Source organism: Rutidosis leptorrhynchoides, chromosome 4, assembly GCF_046630445.1.
Source record: "Rutidosis leptorrhynchoides isolate AG116_Rl617_1_P2 chromosome 4, CSIRO_AGI_Rlap_v1, whole genome shotgun sequence".
Lineage (NCBI taxonomy): Eukaryota > Viridiplantae > Streptophyta > Magnoliopsida > Asterales > Asteraceae > Rutidosis > Rutidosis leptorrhynchoides.
This window is the reverse complement of record NC_092336.1, coordinates 187,236,761-187,259,300: the sequence shown is the minus strand read 5'-3', so window position 1 is coordinate 187,259,300 and position 22,540 is coordinate 187,236,761.

The following is a 22,540-nucleotide window of genomic DNA, read 5'->3' as shown; positions in this document are numbered from 1 at the left end:
ATAATGAAACGAGACTTATATGTAACGATTATCGTTGTAACGATATTTTAATGTATATATCATATTAAGAGATAATCATACATCATAATATCATGATAATATAATAATTTAACATCTAATTTGATTTAATAAACAATGGGTTAACAACATTTAACAAGATTGTTAACCTAAAGGTTTCAAAACAACACTTACATGTAACGACTAACGATGACTTAACGACTCAGTTAAAATGTATATACATGTAGTGTTTTAATATGTATTCATACACTTTTGAAAGACTTCAAGACACTTATCAAAATACTTCTACTTAACAAAAATGCTTACAATTACATCCTCGTTCAGTTTCATCAACAATTCTGCTCGTATGCACCCGTATTCGTACTCGTACAATACACAGCTTTTAGATGTATGTACTATTGGTATATACACTCCAATGATCAGCTATTAGCAGCCCATGTGAGTCACCTAACACATGTGGGAACCATTATTTGGCAACTAGCATGAAATATCTCATAAAATTACAAAAATATGAGTAATCATTCATGACTTATTTACATGTAAACAAATTTACACATCCTTTATATCTAATCCATACACCAACGACCAAAAACACCTACAAACACTTTCATTCTTCAATTTTCTTCATCTAATTGATCTCTCTCAAGTTCTATCTTCATGTTCTAAGTGTTCTTCATAAATTCTATAAGTTCTAGTTTCATAAAATCAAGAATACTTCCAAGTTTGCTAGCTTACTTTCAATCTTGTAAAGTGATCATCCAACCTCAAGAAATCTTTCTTATTTACAGTAATATATCTTTCTAATACAAGGTAATACTCATATCTAAACTTTGATTCAATTTCTATAACTATAACAATCTTATTTCGAGTGGAAATCTTACTTGAACTTGTTTTCGTGTCATGATTCTGCTTCAAGAACTTTCAAGCCATCCAAGGATCCTTTGAAGCTAGATCGATTTTTATCATTTCCAGTAGCTTTATCCAGAAAACTTGAGGTAGTAATAATGTTCATAACATCATTCGATTCATACATATAAAGCTATCATATTCGAAGGTTTAAACTTGTAATCACTAGAACATAGTTTAGTTAATTCTAAACTTGTTCGCAAACAAAAGTTAATCCTTCTAACTTGACTTTTAAAATCAACTAAAAACATGTTCTATATCTATATGATATGCTAACTTAATGATTTAAAACCTGGAAACACGAAAAACACCGTAAAATCGGATTTACGCCGTCGTAGTAACACCGCGGGCTGTTTTGGGTTAGTTAATTAAAAACTATTATAAACTTAGATTTAAAAGTTGTTCTTTTGGGAAAATGATTTTTCTTATGAACATGAAACTATATCCAAAAATCATGGTTAAACACAAAGTGGAAGTATGTTTTTCAAAATGGTCATCATGACGTCGTTCTTTCGACTGAAATGACTACCTCTTACAAAAATAACTTGTAACTTATATTTCCGACTATAAACCTATACTTTTTCTGTTTATATTCATAAAATAGAGTTCAATATGAAACCATAGCAATTTGATTCACTCTAAACGGATTTAAAATGAAGAAGTTATGGGTAAAACAAGATTGGATATTTTTTTGATTTTGTAGCTACGGGAAATATTAACAATTCTATACAAATCATATCCTAGCTAACTTATATTGTATTATACATGTATTCTAATATATTATGTAATCTTGGGATACCATATACACGTATGCAAATGTTTTGACATATCATATCGACCCATGTATATATATTATTTGGAACAACCATAGACACTCTATATGCAGTAATGTTGGAGTTAGCTATACAGGGTTGAGGTTGATTCCAAAAATATATATACTTTGAGTTGTGATCTAGCCTGAGACGTGTATACACTGGGTCGTGGATTGATTGAAGATAATATATATCGATTTATTTCTGTACATCTAACTGTGGACAACTAGTTGTAGGTTACTAACGAGGACAGCTGACTTAATAAATTTAAAACAGTAAAACGTATTAAAAATGTTGTAAATATATTTTGAACATACTTTGATATATATGTACATATTTGTTATAGGTTCGTGAATCGACCAGTGGCCAAGTCTTACTTCCCGACGAAGTAAAAATCTGTGAAAGTGAGTTATAGTCCCACTTTTAAAATCTAATATTTTTGGGATGAGAATACATGCAGGTTTTATAAATGATTTACAAAATAGACACAAGTACGTGAAACTACATTCTATGGTTGAATTATCGAAATCGAATATGCCCCTTTTTATTAAGTCTGGTAATCTAAGAATTAGGGAACAGATACCCTAATTGACGCGAATCCTAAAGATAGATCTATTGGGCCTAACAAACCCCATCCAAAGTACCGGATGCTTTAGTACTTCGAAATTTATATCATATCCGAAGGGTGTCCCGGAATGATGGGGATATTCATATATATGCATCTTGTTAATGTCGGTTACCAGGTGTTCACCATATGAATAATTTTTATCTCTATGTATGGGATGTGTATTGAAATATGAAATCTTGTGGTCTATTGTTACGATTTGATATATATAGGTTAAACCTATAACTCACCAACATTTTTGTTGACGTTTAAAGCATGCTTATTCTCAGGTGTATACTAAGAGCTTCCGCTGTTGCATACTAAAATAAGGACAGGATTTGGAGTCCATGTTTGTATGATATTGTGTAAAAATTGCATTCAAGAAACATATGTCGATGTAATATATTTCTATTGTAAACCATTATGTAATGGTCGTGTGTAAACAGTATATTTTAGATTATCATTATTTGATAATCTACGTAATGCTTTTGAAACCTTTATTGATAAAATAAAGGTTATGGTTGTTTTAAAAATGAATGCAGTCTTTGAAAAACGTCTCATATAGAGGTCAAAACCTCGCAACGAAATCAATTAATATGGAACATTTATAATCAATATGAATGGGACATTTCAGTTGGTATCCGAGCGTTGTTCTTAGAGAACCAGAAAATTTGCAAGCTTGTTTCTGGACGTATGAATTACGTGTCTTTATTGCCTTTGCTGAACGACTTGTGAACTAGCTAGAATTATCTTCACAACTATCTTGTATCAAAGTTATTGTATGCTATATTTCATGCTATATGTAAAATAAGCGGTATTGTAAGTTTGTAAAATATTGTATAAAAGTTTGAAAGCGAAATATTATTATAATCAGTTTTTCATATAGAATTATAGTAGTTGAATTGTATATTAGCTCCTAAGTATGAACTTAACGGGTAGGTACTACCCGAATTTAAACTTATAAAACGCTAATATGAAGAAAAAGCTTTTATAAATGAGTTCATATTATGCTACGAGATACTATTGACTACTCTTAATATTCTGTATGATTAACTTGTTTCATTTGACTATTTTGAAGGAAATGGCACCGACTACTCGACACACCTTGAATATGAGCAAAGAGGAATTTCATGCCTTTCTTGCTTCAAACATAGCCACAGTACAGGCTGCGCTACATACCAACAATAATCTTAGATCTAGCAGTACAGGAAATCGTGTAGGATGCACCTACAAAGAATTCACTGCCTGCAAATCTTTGGAATTTGATGGAACCGAAGGACCGATCGGATTGAAACGGTGGACCGAGAAGGTCGAATCGGTGTTTGCCATAAGTAAGTGTACTGAAGAGGACAAAGTGAAGTACGCTACGCATACCTTCACAGGTACTGCGTTAAGATGGTGGAATACCTATCTAGAGCAAGTGGGACAAGATGATGCTTACGCACTACCTTGGTCAGCATTCAAGCACTTGATGAACGATAAGTACCGTCCTAGAACCGAGGTCAATAAGCTCAAGTCAGAACTTAGAGGGTTACGAACACAGGGATTCGATATTACTTCGTACAAAAGACGATTCACAGAATTATGCCTATTATGTCCGAGAGCGTTCGAAGATGAGGAAGAGAAGATTGACGTATTTGTGAAAGGGTTACCGGAGAGAATCCAAGAAGATATAAGTTCACACGAGCCTGCCTCCATACAAAAGGCATGTAGAATGGCTCACAAACTAGTGAACCAGATTGAGGGAAGAATTAAAGAACAGGCGGCCGAAGAGGCCAACGTGAAGCTAGTCAAAAGAAAGTGGGAGGAAAATGGTGATAAGAGTCACCAAAACAACAAAAACTATTCCAACAATCGCAACATTAATCGCAACTACAACAAACGGCCCAACAACAAAAACAACAACAACAACAACAACAACTACAATAATCATTCCAACAACAATAACAACCGCAACAACAACAACAATCAGAAGCAGCTATGCCAAAGGTGTGAAAAGTATCACTCGGGGTTCTGCACCAAATTTTGCAACAAGAGTAAAAGAAATGGTCATAGCGCGGCGAAGTGTGAGGTCTACGGACCAGGGGTTAATAGAACGAAAGGAACAAATGGTGTCGAAACGAGTAATGGCGGAGCAAGTAGTGTCGGAGCAAGTTATGCCAATGTAGTTTGTTATAAATGTGGAAAACCGGGCCACATTATTAGAAATTGCCCGAACCAGGAGAACACGAATGGACAAGGCCGCGAAAGAGTTTTCAATATTAATGCAGCAGAGGCACAGGAAGGCCCGGAGCTTGTTACGCGATGCTACATCTTATTAGTAATTTGAAGGCACAAAAACTAATAAGAAAAGGTTGCTATGCTGCTCTGGCACACGTCGAGAAAGTGCAAACTGAAGAAAAGAGCATCAATGATGTTCCTGTCGCAAAAGAATTTCCCGATGTATTTTCGAAAGAATTACAGGGTCTACCTCCACACCGATCTGTTGAATTTCAAATAGATCTTGTACCGAGAGCTGCACCAATAGCTCTTGCTCCATACAGACTCGCACCCAGCGAGATGAAAGAATTACAAAGCCAACTGTAGGAACTATTAAAACGTGGTTTCATTCGACCAAGCACGTCACCATAGGGAGCTCCTGTTTTGTTTGTCAAGAAGAAGGATGGTACATTTAGGTTGTGTATCGACTACAGAGAGTTGAACAAACTTACCATCAAGAACCGTTATCCACTGCCGAGAATCGACGACTTGTTTGATCAACTACAAGGCTCGTCGATTTATTCGAAGATCGATTTACGTTCTGGATATCATTAAATTCGGGTAAAGGAGGATGATATTCCAAAAACTGCTTTTAGGACGCGTTATGGTCATTACGAGTTTATGGTTATGCCGTTTGGATTGACTAACGCACCAGCTGTGTTTATGGACCTTATGAACCGAGTGTGTGGGCCATATCTTGACAAGTTTGTCATTATTTTCATCGATGACATACTTATTTACTCAAAGAATGATCAAGAGCACGAAGAACATTTGAGAAAAGTGCTAGAAGTATTGAGGAAAGAAAAACTGTACGCTAAATTTTCAAAGTGTGCATTTTGGTTGGAAGAAGTTCAATTCCTCGGTCACATAGTGAACAAAGAAGGTATCCAGGTGGACCCGGCAAAGATCGAAATCGTTGAAAAGTGAGAAACCCCAAAAACTCCGAAGCATATACGTCAATTTTTAGGATTGGCTGGTTACTACAGAAGATTCATCCAAGATTTCTCCAAAATAGCAAAACCCTTGACTGCATTAACGCATAAAGGGAAGAAATTTGAATGGAAGGATGAACAAGAGAAGGCGTTTCAGTTATTGAAGAAAAAGCTAACTACGGCACCCATATTGTCATTGCCTGAAGGGAATGATGATTTTGTGATTTATTGTGACTCATCAAAGCAAGGTCTCGGTTGTGTATTAATGCAACGAACGAAGGTGATTGCTTATGCGTCTAGATAATTGAAGATTCATGAGCAAAATTATACGACTCATGATTTGGAATTGGGTGCTGTTTTTTTTTGCATTAAAGACTTGGAGGCATTATTTATATGGGGTCAAAAGTATTATATATACCGACCACAAAAGTCTCCAACATATATTTAATCAGAAGCAACTGAATATGAGACAACGTAGGTGGATTGAACTGTTGAATGATTATGATTTTGAGATTCGATACCAATCGGGGAAAGCGAATGTGGTAGCCGACGCCTTGAGCAGAAAGGACAGAGAACCCATTCGAGTAAAAGCTATGAATATAATGATTCACACTAACCTTACTACTCAAATAAAGGAGGCGCAACAGGGGGTTGTAAAAGAAGGAAAGTTGAAGAATGAGATACCTAAAGGATCAGAGAAACATCTTAATATTCGGGAAGACGGAACCCGATATAAGGATGATAGAATTTGGGTACCAAGGTTTGGAGATGTGAGAGAAATGGTACTTAAGAAAGCACATAAAACCAGATATTCAATACATCCCGGAGCGGGGAAGATGTATAAAGATCTCAAGAAAAACTTTTGGTGGTCGGGTATGAAAGCCAATATTGCTAAATATGTAGGAGAATGTTTGACGTGTTATAAGGTCAAAGCTGAACATCAGAAACCATCAGGTCTACTACAACAACCTGAAATCCCGGAATGGAAATGGGAAAACATTACCATGGATTTCATTACTAAATTGCCAAGGACTGCAAGTGGTTATGATACTATTTGGGTAATAGTTGATCGTCTCACCAAGTCAGCACACTTCCTGCCAATGAGAGAAGATGACAAAATGGAGAAGTTGGCGAGATTGTATTTGAAGGAGGTTGTCTCAAGACATGGAATACCCGTCTCTGTTATCTCTGATAGGTATGGTAGATTTGTTTCAAGGTTCTGTCAGACATTACAGCAAGCATTAGGAACTCGTCTAGAAATGAGTACTGTCTATCATCCATAAACTGATGGGCAGAGCGAAAAGACGATACAAACACTTGAAGACATGCTACGAGCATGTGTTATTGATTTCGGAAACAGTTGGGATCGACATCTACCGTTAGCAGAATTTTCCTACAACAACAGCTACCATTCAAGCATTGAGATGGCGCCGTTTGAAGCACTTTATGGTAGAAAGTGCAGGTCTCCGATTTGTTGGAATGAAGTGGGGGATAGACAGATTATGGGTCCGGAGATAATACAAGAAACTACCGAGAAAATCATCCAAATTCAACAACGATTGAAAACCGCCCAGAGTCGACAAAAGAGCTACGTAGACAGTAAAAGAAAAGATATAGAGTTTGAAATTGGAGAAATGGTCATGCTTAAGGTTTCACCTTGGAAAGGCGTTGTTCGATTTGGTAAACGGGGGAAACTAAATCCAAGGTACATTGGACCATTCAAGATTATAGATCGTGTCGGACCAGTAGCTTACCAACTGGAGCTACCTCAACAACTCGTGGCTGTACATAACACTTTCCACGTCTCGAATTTGAAGAAATGTTTTGCTAAAGAAGATCTCACTATTCCGTTGGACGAAATCCAAATCAATGAAAAACTTCAATTCATTGAAGAACCCGTCGAAATAATGGATCGTGAGGTTAAGAGACTTAAGCAAAACAAGATACCGATTGTTAAGGTTCGATGGAATGCTCGTAGAGGACCCGAGTTCACCTGGGAGCATGAAGATTAGATGAAGAAGAAATACCCGCATCTATTTCCAGAAGATTTGTCAACACCTTCAACAGCTTAAAATTTCGGGACGAAATTTATTTAACGGGTAGGTACTGTAGTGACCCGAACTTTTCCATGTTTATATATATTAATTGAGATTGATATTTACATGACTAAATGTTTCCAACGTGTTAAGCAATCAAACTTGTTAAGACTTGATTAAATGAAACAAGTTTCATATAGACAATTGATCACCCAAGTTGACCGGCGATTCACGAACGTTACAAAATTGTAAAAACTACATGTTGTGGTATATATAGACATATATATATGGTTTACATAAGGTTATGATGAGTAAGTATATCACTAAGTATATTAACAATGTGTGATATACATAAGAAATGAGATTACTAAGTTAAGAAACTCGAAATGATATATATAACGATTATCGTTATGATAACGTCTACTAAATACATATGTATCATATTAAGATATTGATACACTATATTTAACATTATAAAATGATATTTAAATATATCATTAAGTGTGTTAACAATGAACTACATATGTAAAAACAAGACTACTAACTCAAGAATAATGAAACGAGACTTATATGTAACGATTATCATTGTAACGATATTTTAATGTATATATCATATTAAGAGATATTCATACCTCATAATATCAGGATAATATAATAATTTAACATCTCATTTGATTTAATAAACAATGGGTTAACAACATTTAACAAGATCGTTAACCTAAAGGTTTCAAAACAACACTTACATGTAACGACTAACGATGACTTAACGACTCAGTTAAAATGTATATACATGTAGTGTTTTAATATGTATTCATACACTTTTGAAAGACTTCAATACACTTATCAAAATACTTCTACTTAACAAAAATGCTTACAATTACATCCTCGTTCAGTTTCATCAACAATTCTACTCGTATGCACCCGTATTCGTACTCGTACAATACACAGCTTTTAGATGTATGTACTATTGGTATATACACTCCAATGATCAGCTCTTAGCAGCCCATGTGAGTCACCTAACACATGTGGGAACCATCAGTTGGCAACTAGCATGAAATATCTCATAAAATTACAAAAATATGAGTAATCATTCATGACTTATTTACATGTAAACAAAATTACACATCCTTTATATCTAATGCATACACCAACGACCAAAAACACCTACAAACACTTTCATTCTTCAATTTTCTTCATCTAATTGATCTCTCTCAAGTTCTATCTTCAAGTTCTAAGTGTTCTTCATAAATTCTATAAGTTCTAGTTTCATAAAATCAAGAATACTTCCAAGTTTGCTAGCTTACTTCCAATCTTGTAAAGTGATCATCCAACCTCAAGAAATCTTTCTTATTTATAGTAAGATATCTTTCTAATACAAGGTAATACTCATATCTAAGCTTTGATTCAATTTCTATAACTATAACAATCTTATTTCGAGTGGAAATCTTACTTGAACTTGTTTTCGTGTCATGATTCTGCTTCAAGAACTTTCAAGCCATCCAAGGATCCTTTGAAGCTAGATCCATTTTTCTCATTTCCAGTAGCTTTATCCAAAAAACTTGAGGTAGTAATAATGTTCATAACATCATTCGATTCATACATATAAAGCTATCATATTCGAAGGTTTAAACTTGTAATCACTAGAACATAGTTTAGTTAATTCTAAACTTGTTCGCAAACAAAAGTTAATCCTTCTAACTTGACTTTTAAAATCAACTAAAAACATGTTCTATATCTATATGATATGCTAACTTAATGATTTAAAACCTGGAAACACGAAAAACACCGTAAAACCGGATTTACGCCGTCGTAGTAACACCGCGGGCTGTTTTGGCTTAGTTAATTAAAAACTATGATAAACTTTGATTTAAAAGTTGTTCTTCTGGGAAAATGATTTTTCTTATTAACATGAAACTATATCCAAAAATCATGGTTAAACTCAAAGTGGAAGTATGTTTTTCAAAATGGTCATCAAGACGTCGTTCTTTCGACTGAAATGACTACCTCTTACAAAAATGACTTGTAACTTATATTTTCGACTAGAAACCTATAATTTTATGTTTAGATTCATAAAATAGAGTTCAATATGAAACCATAGCAATTTGATTCACTCAAAACGGATTTAAAATGAAGAAGTTATGGGTAAAACAAGATTGGATATTTTTTTGATTTTGTAGCTAAGAGAAATATTAACAATTCTATACAAATCATATCCTAGCTAACTTATATTGTATTATACATGTATTCTAATATATTATGTAATCTTGGGATACCATAGACACGTATGCAAATGTTTTGACATATCATATCGACCCATGTATATATATTATTTGGAACAACCATAGACACTCTATATGCAGTAATGTTGGAGTTAGCTATACAGGGTTGAGGTTGATTCCAAAAATATATATACTTTGAGTTGTGATCTAGCCTGAGACGTGTATACACTGGGTCGTGGATTGATTCAAGATAATATATTAATTTATTTCTGTACATCTAACTGTGGACAACTAGTTGTAGGTTACTAACGAGGACAGCTGACTTAATAAATTTAAAACAGTAAAATGTATTAAAAATGTTGTAAATATATTTTGAACATACTTTGATATATATGTACATATTTGTTATAGGTTCGTGAATCGACCAGTGGCCAAGTCTTACTTCCCGACGAAGTAAAACTCTGTAAAAGTGAGTTATAGTCCCACTTTTAAAATCTAATATTTTTGGGATGAGAATACATGCAGGTTTTATAAATGATTTACAAAATAGACACAAGTACGTGAAACTACATTCTATGGTTGAATTATCGAAATCGAATATGCCCCTTTTTATTAAGTCTGGTAATCTAAGAATTAGGGAACATACACCCTAATTGACGCGAATTCTAAAGATAGATCTATTGGGCCTAACAAACCCCATCCAAAGTACCAGATGCTTTAGTACTTCGAAATTTATATCATATCCGAAGGGTGTCCCGGAATGATGGGGATATTCATATATATGCATCTTGTTAATGTCGGTTACCAGGTGTTCACCATATGAATGATTTTTATCTCTATGTATGGGATTGTATTGAAATATGAAATCTTGTGGTCTATTGTTATGATTTGATATATATAGGTTAAACCTATAACTCACCAACATTTTTGTTGACGTTTAAAGCATGTTTATTCTCAGGTGAATACTAAGAGCTTTCGCTATTGCATACTAAAATAAGGACAAGATTTGGAGTCCATGTTTGTATGATATTGTGTAAAAACTGCATTCAAGAAACATATGTCGATGTAATATATTTCTATTGTAAACCATTATAATGGTCGTGTGTAAACAGTATATTTTAGATTATCATTATTTGATAATCTACGTAATGCTTTTGAAATCTTTATTGATAAAATAAAGATTATGGTTGTTTTAAAAATGAATGCAGTCTTTGAAAAACGTCTCATATAGAGGTCAAAACCTCGCAATGAAATCAATTAATATGGAACGTTTATAATCAATTTGAACGGGACATTTCATCGACCGCCCAAACTTAAACCCACGTCGAATCTCGTACAAGTAAATACATTATATACACACATGTATAATCATTCCACTCACCTTATCGACTTGGCGAGATTTCCAACAATAACTTGTAACTTCAAAGCGAGTCACCTAACATAATTAATTCTCAATTAATTCACATAATAAGTTGGACTACCTACCAACTAACCTCACTAGTGCATTTATGACCCATTTGCACTAGATTCACACATTAAAGGTCAAGACTCCCAACTAATCACTAAAAGCTAGTGATTAAGGTTCTAAGACTTCCATCAACACATAACTAGGGTGTTTTCATACTCAATTTATCCCGCTAGGTCAAACCCACCCATTCGACCCATTTCATGTCAACCATAAACCCTAGAATCGATTTTACTAACAACACAAGTGAGCTAGTGAATAACTAACCATTTTAGACTCAATAACCCCAATTATTACTTTGAAACCCTAGGTTAGTCATTCTTGAGTCCTCTTGACTCAATCTTACCCAAAACCCCCAAAATCATCAACAATAGGTTTTATGTTCATCACTAAGCCAAGTTCTAACCCTTACACAAATTAAATTAAGGAAATCAAAATTAGAACTTACCACCACAACCAAAACGTAGCTAGAGAAGAGATGAACAACTTTATAACTCGAGCTAAGACCCGAAACTAACTCCTTCTTCCTTTACTTGAGCTTTCTCTCACTCAAATTTGGGTTTCTCTAACTAGAATTAAAGTAGAAAGAAAATGGTGGTTGAAAGTGGAGTTATGACTCCCAACCCACTGATTTGTGATCTTAACTCGTCCCCAAGTGAAATTACCACAATGCTCTTCCAAAATATCTAATTAAAAAGGCAGAACCCGGCTACAGTAGGAGTGCGCCGCGCGCACCCCTAAGTGTGCGCTGAGCGCACTTAGGCCTGATCAGAATCCGTCTTCTGTTTAATTCCAGAATTATTCCCACGCTTTATGTACTATATTTACACTTATATACAATAGATATTAGGGTGTTACACTTAATCTAATTAACACTAAGTTGGGTCAAACACAATATGTTAAATCACAATAATAGTCTTGCAATAATCAATAATCAATTAACTTGCATTAATCTAAGACTTAATCAATTCACAAATATCATAATTCAAAAGACATAAGTATTAAAATATTTCAAATTACATAAACTTGAATTAAATCAACAAACATTAATTGTTCATGGAAGGAATAAAATAAAGGAGACTAGTCATACATATTTTGGTGATGATAAACATGATGATTTATTGATAATGCATGAAAACAAGCCTTTGATCTTTTGAAAAGATGTGAATTTAGGTGTTAGGGTTGGGGTTTGTAAATCCAAAATTGTGGTAGAAGATCTGCAAATTCGTAATTAGAGGTATTTTTTATACAGGGAACAAGTATCTTGGTTCTAATTCAAAAATCCTTAAAATTCGACCTTTCATAATTCAATATGCCAGCAGGGCAGTAATTTACGGCATGTGCACCGTCAATTATGGCCCACCGTTAAAATATGTTGTAATTATATGACCAAAAATGCTCGGCTGAAAACTCTTCCCTTTTAGATGTAAATTACAGCTGTATGGCCGTAATTTACGGCCTATGCTGTATTCTGCTCCTTGTTCTTCATTTTAACTCTTTTTTACACGTACCACCTCTAACACCAGAAATAAATGAAAATCATAAAACCAAGGAAGCATTGCTTCAATGGTACCGCGGTTACACTTGTGTACTCGCAAGACTAGAGGTCTCGGGTTCGAGCCTCGTCACCCGCTCTAGGAATTGAAATATATTCCTTGAAGGTGGCCCAAAGGCAAGGTTTTACCGACCCGCTCCGGGACTAAGATCCGGCCCGCCTGCCACTCGGGATGGTTAAAGGGTCGGATCCTCAGAGTGTGGTTCGGGTTTCCTGTCCGAAAAAGCGTGTGTGTGTGCAAATGATGACTAGGCTTCGGTCCGAACTGATGCAAGCTTGCCTTTCAAAAAAAAAAAAAAAAAAATGAAAATCATAAAAAGTAACATGCTTACACTGTAAAACTAAACCAATTCATCACATGTAACCACCATTTTAAACATAAATAATAATGAATCGATCAATAAGACAACCTAAAAATATAGATCGTTGACCATTTATTTATATAGCATAATTTTTTATTATTAATATTTTGACTAGACGATTAAGATAAAGGGTAAAACAAATGTTAGATAAAAAGGAGAAAGAGTGGGAAAATCAAAAAGAAAAAAGAAAGGGACCTTTAAAGGGAAAAAAACCTTAATAAGGACAAAATAGAAAGCATGTTTGAAGGAAAGAACAAAGAACGAAAAATCAACACCACAACAAGTTTTAGTATCGTCGTTAAAAAAATAAGCTTCATCTACTAGCTTCAAAAATAAGTTTAGGCTCTAGCCATAAGTTTCAGCTCCAACTATAAGCTTCAGTTTCAACTAGTTTCAACTAGTTTCAACTAGTTTCATCCAAACTTATCCATTGACCCATTTTATAATTTTGTGGGTTAGTGTTTAGTTTTTATGGGTGCTTTAATTTTTTTTTATTGAACGCCAAATTTTATTAGGGCTTCTAGCAAGAAACTATAAGCAAGCAAAAGCAACAAAATACAATTAAAACAACAACAACAAAACTCAATTCTGCACCTGCGAGGTATGGGGATGTGAGATGTAGACAATCCTTCGTCTACCCTAGAATAGAAGATAAGTCGTTTATCTAACCACGAGTCGAGAAAAAATTCTCCACCCGCCGGAAGAGAAAGTCATCATTCTCTCTACTCCATGGTAGAGAGATTGCTTCCGTGAGGACCTCTGACAAAATAAAAATAAAAATTTGAATAAATAAATAAATAAATAAAAATAAAGCACAATAAAAATAGGGATAAAAATTAAAACGAGACGCCATTAAAATGGTATAATCAAATTTCTATGGGTTTAAAGTCTGCCTGATTCGATTTAGGCTTCAAGCGGCAGTCAAAACGCCAATGAATCGACGCTTGTTGTTGCGTCTCAGTAGAGCCAAAAGGTATTGAAAACATAACTCGAAAGGCATGTCAGGTGGTAGTTGTTGTGCAAGCAAAGAGCCAACCACCCATGACAAAAACCAAAACACCACTCATGCACATTTACGGTAGACATCCCCGAAACCACCCAGCTAAATGAAAACCAACCAAGCTTGGGAGCAAAGAAGGTCGTCCTTCACCATAATGGCCACAAGATGCACCGAATGATGCGAGGCCCCTAATCATACATACATACATACATACATACATACATACATACATACATACATACATACATACATACATACATACATACATACATACATACATACATACATACATACATACATACAAACATACACACATACATACATACATACACACCAACAGACGATCATAAACATATTTACATACATACAGTAGCGGATCTAGGAATGGTAGCTAGTGGTGTCACTGGTTAAAGACCCAAAAAAAATTTCTACTAGATGACTTATTTTAATGGTGTCACACAAAAATATTTACACTATCCACTGGTATCACTAGTTAAAAACCTTAAATTTTTCCACTGATTTGCGTATTTCAGTGGTGTACCGTGCTACCACTCAATTCAATATTCGTATGCCCCTGCATATATACATAATAAAACAAACTAACCTACATAAACATGCGTACATATATAACACTTTCATCCATACATACATCATACATGGCTGCACATACATACAAAACACATACCAAGAAGGTGTCCGGGTGATGTTATGCGAGGTGTATACGAAATAGTTATATTTTTTACTACGAAATACTATTAAATACGATACAATTTTACACAAGTTATTTATTTATTTATTTATTTATAAAGTGGATATATCTAAACCTTGCTACAACACTATAGACAGTGTACTTAATCGTAGAGTAGTGTAGTTTTTAGTAAGTCCGGTTCGTTCCGCAGGAAGCTAGCCAAGTTTAACGCTATATTTTTAAAACTATATTTGTATATATATATATATATATATATATATATATATATATATATATATATATATATATATATATATATATATATATATATATATATATATAAGTAATATTATTATTATTATAAAAGGGGGTTTTTACCGCTTAGTGACCGGTTTGTCAATTTTATGTCTTAAGTCACAATTAAAACCTAATGTAAAATATTAAAAATAAATATAACTTAATTTAAAGCGTAAAGTAAATGACTATAATAAAATTGCGATAATTAAAAGTGCGATAAATAAAATGACGATAAATAAAATTGCGATAATTAAAAAGTACGATAATTAAAAGTGCGATAAATAAAATGACAGTAAATAAAAGTGCGATGAGAAATAAAATAAAGGAATTATGCTTATTTAAACTTCCGTAATCATGATGTTTGACGTGTTGATTTTAATTTATTGCCATGGGTTAATTGTCCTTTGTCCTGGATTATTCGATATGTCCATACGGTTTTGTCCATAATAGTCCATCAGTCATAATTATAAAGTGCGAGAGTCTTCGTCAAATTATCCTTATACCCGAAGTCAAATATTCCAACTAATTGGGGATTCGAACTGTAACAAGGTCTTAATACTTTGTTTAATGAATACACCAGGTTATCGACTGCGTGTAGTCCAAGGTTTTAATACTTTGTTAACAATTATACCAATTACCCTTGAATGTAATCCACCCCTGTTTCAACGAGTCCATTGACTATTAATCCATTCCCGTGTACGGTAAAATGAACAATTATTGGTATTTATAGATATCCCGCCCACCGTACCCGATTAAGCGTATGTGGTTATTTATAGATACGTCGAATTGTAACCTTTAATATTAAATTAACGAGGTATCGTTTAGTTAATATAAAACCCATTAATAGCCCATAGTCTAATTTTCACAAGTGTCGTTCTTTTGTCCAAACTCCAATTATGGTACAAAGCCCAATAACCCAATCTTAATATTTAGCCAACATCACGATTACTTCGATTTAAATAAGCATAATAATAACTTAGCTACGAGACATTAATTTAAAAAGGTTGAACATAACTTACAATGAGTATTAATAGCGTAGTGTTACACGGACAGAATTTCGACTTACAAACTTAAAACATTCGCCACTATAACCTTATTATTATTAACTTAATATTAAAATTAAAATTATAATTATAAATATAAATATATATCAGAGAGTGAGAGAGATAGTTGATATTGTGTACTCAAACTCGGCAGAAAACGTTACAATTTATAGGACTTGGCCATGTACAGTAAGCCATGCGATCGCATGGATTTTACTCCTCCAGGCCATGCGATCGCATGGCCCCCTGGGACAGCTCACATTCACTTGTCTTCTTGTTTGCCGAAGGTTTTTATTTAATATATATAATATATATATAATTTTATGAATTATTTATATATTATATTATATTCATGTGCATAGTTGACTTGTAATTTTAGGCCCGTTGCGTCGCGCGTTGATAGTTGGTTCATGTCCCGGTTCCGGATTTTCGAACGTCCTTGCGTACAATTTAATATCTTGTACTTTGCGTTTTGCGGCTCGTACTCTTGTAACTTTTAGACGTTTCTCATCAATAAATTGAACCACTTGGATTGTATTTTGTACTTTTGAGCTTTTTGGTCATTTGCGTCTTCAATTCGTCGAATCTGTGTTTTGTCTTCACCTTTTATTATTTAAACGAATATCACTTGTAAATAGAGCAATTGCAACTAAAAGCTTGTCTTTCTTGAAGGATAATGCTATGAAATATATGTTCGTTTTTAGCATTATCAAATATTCCCACACTTGAGCGTTGCTTGTCCTCAAGCAATATAGATCTTGAATAAAACTTTACTAGAATCACTTCTTTATTCTTCACATTTTGTACATTAGTGATTTCAATACGGCGGTTATGAACAATGATGGTAACGATGTGGTTTACAGTCCCACATGACTATAAAAATTTAGATCCTTTAAGGAAATTGGATCTTTATGAAAACATTTGATCTTTTTGAAAATTCAATCTAGCTTTTACCCTAGATAAGTTTTCCGGAATAACCCTTCACCGATATTTGCAAATTGTTTTTGTAGGTTTTGTGGGTTTCAGATTTGAAAATTTTAGCTTAAAACTTGCGGTTTTGTGTCACCCACTTGCTAACCTTGTATTAGGAAAGAAATACGTCCAGTTTACTTGCTCCGAATATTACCTTTCGGTAAACTACCGTCGGGTTGTAAAGGAAAGCGTTGAACAAGCAACTGTTAAGGCAATGTCCCGTGACATGCTTTTGATTATGGTCTATATCGTGTCGGATGCAATTACTATCCTTTGTAGGAGCAATAGTAAAGATCACCCTATAATTTTTCGGTCTGGCACAAGGTCCTGTCTTCGAACTTTCTATGCAACCACCGTTCTTACGGTTGACACCCGATTTGGTTCAGGTGACCTAATGAATTCTAGGTGAATTCCAAGGATTTTACGTTCAATGGTAATGAACGCATTGAAAATGGGTTTTCAGAAAACAAACCGGTTTGTAATTTGATCAAAATATTTTCTCGTTCAAGCTCGAGTTTAGATATCATTGAATTCCATGAGTTTGAATTCTCAATCTTTAAGGTCAATCTCAAGGATTGAGTAATATCAAGCTTAAAAGCTGATTTTTGATCTTTAAGGAGATTATCCTTTCTAGGGATCTGATTCATTAGTCTTATAAGCTAATTTGCACGGTGCCCCCCCCCTATTGTACGAGACAGATCCTCTAATGGTTAGGACAAGTCTGACCACTTGGCGACCCTGTTTGATGCTGAGGTTCGTAGATTTCCAGCTGATTTTCGAGAAAACTTTTCAAGGTTTTCGTAGACTCTACAACTGGTATGGACGACAACTTCCTGACCTAAATCAAGAAGCGCGTGTCTTTTTCTAGAAAGACTTTACTTCCTTTTAAATTCCATTTATATTACAATAAACTGAGTAAAACTGATTAATATCGTCCAAAACAAAAGTATCTTCAATTATTTATACAAAAATATGTGATATATGTTCTAAATAACTTGGTAAATTTTTCCCACACTTGGCTTTTATTTTCTTTCTTTGCCTTTTTATTCTCCTCTATTCCATTTTAAATGAATTCAAGCATTTTGGGTTGTTTCTCAATTTATGTTCTTTCCGAGGTAACAATAATTTCGGTGTTAACACCTAGTTTTATCGTTCATAAATATGTATAAACATGATTTTGAATTCATTTAGTTGAAAATTTTAAAAAATTTTACTAGAATTGGGTACTCAGTATATAAGACTAGGGCTGTTCTTTATTATCAGAGAGCACTAGATTCTAATACAACTACTGCGTTACTAGTATTTTTAATGGTAACCAAGTGTTTAAATTAAAATTTTAAAAATCCGAAAGAATTTAACCCCTTCCCATACTTAAGATCTTGCAATGCCCTCATTCTCAAGAAATCAGTAACAATTTAAATTATTGAGATTGATTAGTGTAAAAAGATGATTAAATTTTACCAAAGTTTCCAAACATATTGTTGTTTGTGTTGAATGATAAATGGGGCACATCATTTGTTCATTCCGTCTGTTGTTACATCACACATGTTTTTCGTTTTATCGTCAAAATTAATAGCTTTTGTTGAACTTAATGCTTGTCTTTGAAAATGCGCTGTTTTACCCTGTTGTGTACATGAGATAAAATACATACAATACAAATATAAACATGCATGGTAATTTGAAATGGGACTTAATATCCCACTTTCAAATTACAAAAATGAAATATTAGTACAAAATAATAAAAATATTAAACATTAAATTAAAGTATCAAAAAGTTAAATGTTTAGCATAAATAGATAAAAATAATAAAAGAGAAGACATCACCAATTGGACACTATTGATTTGAATAGGGGTTCCAGTTCATATCGTTGTTCGGGTTCCATGGTTGGTGATATGTGTTTTGGTGTGCTTGATTGGGGTCGTACAGGTCATAGGGTGGTCGCAAGTCGGGCTGATGTGGTGGATAGTAAGCAGGTCGAGTTGGGATGTAGTTATTTGGTACCTGATATGATAGCTGGCTCATGATTTGGTGCTGATGAACTTTCCAGCTATCTTGTTGGCGTCCCCTAGAAGTATAATACTCATTCGCGGCTTGCCACTGCTTATACCGACGATGCCTATCCTCATTAGTCATTTCTACCTCATCTATACGCTGTAAAACGTCAGTAGCACTATCCCTAATGACATCCCTAATGTCATCCGCTTCCTCCATCTCCTCATCTGAACCCCTCTCTACCTGTGGATGGCAGCCCTGATATTGTACTGCCTGATTGCATCTCCTAGTCATTACCTTTGCACCTTGATAGACTTGCAAACCTAAAGTCTCGTCCTGTTCCCTACATACCATCATCGGACCCCCTTGATCCCTATCTACACCTAAATACTCTCCAATGAGAGTAACAAAAATACCTCATCCTATTATTCCCCCTTCCTGTATACCTTCTACCATTTTGGACAGATAAAAACTAACACAGTAGGGGATATTAACAAAGCTTCTAGTGTTTTGAATGCACTTAAGGTAAAATAAATCGTGTAAGGTCATTTTCTCCTTGTTGTTACCTCTTTGTGTAATCGAGTTTGCTAAGAATCTATGTATTATACGAAGCTCGGCTTTATTAATATCTAAATAGGAGTGTCTTCCTCCCCGCGTAAACACATTAAAATTTGACATACACGTCCAGATGGCGTTAGCGTCAAAATTTCTATCTACCCACTCACCATGATAAATCAAATTTGTACAATCAGGTGATAGTAAATCAGCGGAAGTGTAAATCTGTAAAGCCCTGGCCATGTCCAGCATGGACATCCTGTACATCCTACGGCCAAGTAAAAATCTAAGAAAACTCGTATCATCAAACCTATCTACATCTTTATTAAAAGCTAAAGTACTCATTAGCTCAACACACCACTCTTTATATACAGGCCTACGAGTGGTAAATAAACATTCCCAATCAGTAAAAGAAGAGCTGTCATACCTTTGGATTAGATGTTGCCTAACTGGGTTAGCTAGGTGGACCCTTTCCAAAGGCTCCCAATATATTACCATTGGTACTTCTACATTTTTGGTCCAAAGCTTAAATTTGTTACTTTGGTACGTCGGGTAATCTCTCCAACTTCTATCAATCCTTAAATTGGGATGCAACTGTTCTTCATGAATTGTTGGGTGTTCTATTATATGGTGAACGGGAAATACTACGTAGGCAATAAAAAATTGTGGTTCTGGTTCATAGTATGGTACGTGTTGATCATAATGTTGTTGTTGTTCTGGTTCGCGATATTGCATCTCTGGTTGTGGTTCCGGATCAGGTTGCTTAGACGATGATGCACCGTCTGTATCTGTATTTCTCTGCAATATACATTAAACACAAAATTTGTGCATCCAAATATGCATTAGTGTTAGCAAAATAACAAATTAAAACAATTACAATAACATGTTTAATCCATATTAAATTTATACTCATTTTCATATTTTTATCAATTCTACACTTTTTCAAATAAGCATATATGAAAATGTTTATAAAGTTCATAAGCATTTAACTCAAATAACATGTCAAAAAAATCATTACTAGCAATTAAACAAGTTTCAAATGGCATTTATATCAAATTAATCAAGTTCATGAAATTTATTCTTAAAAAGTCCACTTTAATTCTCAAAAATCATGTTCAGGATCAAAGTTTGGATCATTTAACTACCTAAACATGTTAAACTACTTAATTTAGCAATAATTCATGACAAAAATCGGCCATAATCTGTTTATATCAAAAAGCCCCAAATTGCTCAAGAACACAAACCCTAGATTTCTAAAAATTTTGAAGATTTTGGCTTCAAATCATGTTAAATAGCATCAATCTAGGTTATATATGCATAATATACTAACAATTTAACTCTAATTACACTAGATATTAATAAAATAAAATTAGGTAAAAATTAGCTCAAGAACACTAAAATTCAAATTTTAAGAGTTTTAGGGGTGAAATCTTTACCTTTCTGCTTCCCCATCTGAGAAAAGACATGATTAGAGCAAGAAATTTGATGGATTTTGGTTGAAAAATGCGAATTTTTGAGAGTGTTTGTGTGTGTTTTCGTTTGTGTATGTGTGTGTTTGTGGGAAAGACAGAGAGCTCGCTGGAATTTTGTTTCTGCCCAGCTTTTTGATGCCATGCGACCGCATGGTTTTGCAAGTTAAACCTCATGCGATCGCATGGGGTCCAACTCTTTTTTTATATATAAAACCATTTACTTATGAAACAATTAATTAATTTTAAAAATTTGTTTTCTTTTAGAATGAGGCCGTTTCGGATCGTTGTCTTAGTTCGTCTCTCGACAAAATTTTATAATTTGTCATTTTGTAAGCGTTGTTTTAAAAGCAAAGATTTTTGGGTTTTTTAATGTTTTTGGCATACTTTAATTCAATAAGATTAAAAATAATGATTACAAAATTTCTCATCCCGCCCTCGGGTAAAGCAATTTCGGTTCAACGACCAAGTCTTCAACTCACGACGAATTTTAAATATCAAATTTTTAACTTAATGAAATAAAGTAAATTTTTGTTTTTAAATTCACACCAAACTTAAATTTAGAATGCATAAAATTAAAAATTCATATTATTAATATTTTTATACATTAATTTTACAAACTTATATTGAAAATATTAATTTTTAAAATATTTAAAAACTTAAATATATTGGTTTTAAAAATTTACAATAATAATTTAATATTAATTTAAAAACAAGGTAAAAATTAAAATTAAAAATCTTTTTGGTCTTTTATCCCACTTTAATCAATCAAATATTATCAAAAATATACGTCCCTCTTTTGGGTAAAGTAATTTCGGTTCCATAACCTAGTTTTACTCTTGGCGAATTTTTGAAATATTTTGGGTTGATTGATTTAAGATATTTATACCTTATGAATAAACGGTAAATTTCGCAGTGATGTAATAAATTTTTGTATGATATCAATAATTTTGGTTTCGCATACCTAATTTTATTGAATATCAATTTAATACTTTATAGCCAACGATTCAGCGTTTATTATCAAAAGGTTAAAAGCAATAAAAATAACATAAAAAAATAAAAACTGTACATACTTACCTGTGAGATAGAATTCTCAGAGACCTGCTTTAGCCGACTCATAGGAGAGTCGTGTGATTTAGTTTTCCATAGCTACATATGCGTAACCTCGATTCTTTAATAACTTTTCTTCTAAACATATGAACGGTCCTTCTCTGCATAGAGTAACAAATTCGGTATTTGAATATGTTTGATTGTTCGAACATTTACCTTCGTGTGACCATTTTCCGCATTTATGACATCTTTCAAGGTGTCGTGCTCTTCTTTTTGTTGCAGATTTTGATTTTTCTTTACCAAAA